At 28.8% G+C, this 2,884-nt stretch overlaps 1 long non-coding RNA gene across 3 annotated transcripts in view; it reads left to right on the top strand.

Moving 5' to 3' along the window:
* Nucleotides 1-720: 720 nt before the first annotated feature.
* Nucleotides 721-2,884, top strand: part of LOC112466089 — a 3,057-nt gene continuing 893 nt past the window's right edge. Inside the window, exons 1-3 of one of the 3 annotated variants that reach the window (XR_003042101.1) lie at nucleotides 721-846; nucleotides 1,326-1,501; nucleotides 1,594-1,702. This is a non-coding gene — a long non-coding RNA (uncharacterized LOC112466089). Of the gene's footprint in view, nucleotides 921-1,325; nucleotides 1,502-1,593; nucleotides 1,703-2,884 lie in introns of all 3 variants that reach the window. The other 2 variants (XR_003042099.1, XR_003042097.1) reach the window with 2 other exon arrangements.

Raw genomic sequence — 2,884 nt, 5'->3', positions numbered from 1 at the left:
ATTCATTTATCGGCAAAAATCGGCGCAATCAAAGTTTATAAGTATTAAGATAAGTAGGGGAGACCGGGGCTAAGCCGACAGCGGGGCGAACTTGACACTAGGCTTTTTGCCAATTTAAATCTATCGTAGAAACTTGCCTTTGCTACTGTAAATGCGTCTTTATGTGCCAGTGTTATCAACGGAATTTGGTAACATTCTGAGTTATAGTGTAATTTTTAACGCGACATAAGTGTTTTTGATAGTGAAAAGTAATTTTTCTGATTTCTCGAAAATGTCTACTCTTTCATCGAGCTTTACTCTTGCAAATCTACCGCTAAGTGATTTTGATGGGAAATTCGATGCTTTATACGAATCCGATAATAATTTTTGCACATTTTCAAAATTTATATATTTTTGGAGTAACAAAAGTAAAAAACGACGTTCGGGGCTAAGTCGACACGACGCCACCGGGGCAAAGACGACACTAACCTAAAGTAACATTATCGCAAGAAAGGTCACTCCCAGTAAGCAAGGAACATTAAATTAACGTTTAGAAATATTGACTTTATGTGTATTTTTTAAACGTTTTTTAATAATATTATACACATATTTGAAAAATATTATTTCGTAATATGATTTTTCTGAATGTTGTTAAAATAATTTGAAAACGTTACAGAAAATATTTTTCAAATGTTACTCTGACATTTATTTGAGATCAATGCAACAGTTCAAAATTCCTTGTAATTTGGACTCAGAAATAACGTTGGTAGTATATTAATTTTCTGTTGTTATAATGTTATCGTTTTATATTGTGCGCAACGCTCATCGCGACAGCCATGATGTACATGATTATCCTACATACGATGCGTGAGTGCGTATACACGTGTGTCAATCGAGGAGTGCGGAGTGCTCTTTATTTACAGCATATTTATATATAAGTAGTAACTATTATATTCTAAAAGTTGTACATTAATGATAAGAATTCAATTAACCATATACGTGCTATAATTATTTGTGCTATGAATAGTAGCTGCGTGTAACTTTCTATAAAATAACCTCAAAATTTAGCGAAATATGTAAATGATAACGTATAAATAAGCTGGTATGCATGAAGACGATTTGTTGAAGTATTGTGCGGCTTTAATATATCATTGTTTGCATATATCACTGTAAAAGTAATTTAGTATAAAATTGGTATAAAGTTGATAGATATGTAACAAACGATCAGTACAAACAAGACCAAAACTGACTTTTTATTTATTTCTATATTTTTTTCACATATATGTGCTATAATCACACTCTAAAGTATATAAATAAATTATTGTAAGCATATTTTATATGTACAGGGCAATGAATATGTCTTAACATATGGGATCAATTGTTGTATCAAATTCAAAAAACCACCATTTGAAAAATTTGACCCTGGCTAAGATAACCATCAGTGAACAATATATTATAAGGAAAAACTCTGTACAAGATACTAGAAATGCTAAAAGATGACCAAGAAGCTTTTACACAAGTCGTAAGTAAAGCTGCTTATTATAATTAAATTATGTATATATTAAATTACAACCTTTTTCTTATCTAAACTATATTGAATTCTTCTTGTTTTAGAGGCTATTAGACAACAATCCCTTGTAATACAGAGAAAGACTTGGAACACTCTATAATGGAATAGCTTAGATTTGCAAACATCCGTAAACAAAGGAAAAAATCTTAAAAGGTAAAAAAGTAATATAATGTATTTATGTCTGTTAAGTTAGCACCCTCCATAAAAAACCGGAATAACACATATGCAGAAATTAAGTGCTCTTTATGCGTTAATTATGTGCTCTATTCACGATTTTTGTGCTCGAGCGGTTTCGTGGGAAATTGCAATTGAAACTGAGGGTGCTGGCTTAACGTAAGCTAGCACCCCCACTCATTAAAATTACATATAAAATAAAAAACTCAATATGCTAGAATTATATGCTTTTTATGTGCTTTCAAATGCCTCAAACAAAATTAGTCTATCTGTAATAGTTTAAAAAATATACGCAAAAAAAGATATATATACTACTGATATAAGAATAAAGTATCAGTTAAAATAAAGAAAGCGAAATAATTCTTGTCTTAAAATGTTTCTCGATTAATGTGTTCTCGAAATATGCACAATGAAATTTTCGTGCTTATCCCCTTTGACCGACCTGAACGTGAGTACCCCATACGTACAAGAGTACCTAACCAGTTAAAATACAGGTAGCAAATTGGTTTTAGTCTTAAAATATTCCTCAATTTATGTGCTCCCGAAATATGCACAATGATTTTAAAAGCATAAAAATCAGATTAATTTTTTTGTTAATGTAATTTTTTGATACAAATTTTTTAAATAAACAATTATATATGTAATATCTAAATATTCTATTACGATATTCTTTTATACATCATAAAACAAATATATCTTTCAAGTATTAGTCACGCAATTGTAGCGTGAACTGTACTATCATTCATGTAATATTATCATGAAAAACAATACACAAGAGATTCTATATAAATACAAATTAAAGTTTACTAAAGAGTAACTAATTTTGAAAATTACATTTTGTTTCTATTATTAGAAAGGGAATGTTAAAAATTAATTAAACATATGTTTACTTATATGTATTTATATATTGTTCAGAATCTCAGTGACCCATTCTCCATAATATTTAGCAACTTTGCAATACTTACTCCTAACTCATATTAAATAACTTTAAAAATGTATACAAATACATATACAATTACATATAAATACATATAAATAAAAATTTTTCTGAAATCTTATTAAACAAGTTAATCAATACATTAACCAAAACAAAAATCTTATTCTGTTTATTTTAAAAACACATAAGTTGAGGAACATTTTAAGACTAAAACCAATTCGCTA

This window comes from Temnothorax curvispinosus, unplaced genomic scaffold (genome assembly GCF_003070985.1).
Source record: "Temnothorax curvispinosus isolate PA1 unplaced genomic scaffold, ASM307098v1 QBEX01001521.1, whole genome shotgun sequence".
In the NCBI taxonomy this organism is placed as follows: domain Eukaryota; kingdom Metazoa; phylum Arthropoda; class Insecta; order Hymenoptera; family Formicidae; genus Temnothorax; species Temnothorax curvispinosus.
This window is presented reverse-complemented; position numbering and strand designations above follow the sequence as displayed.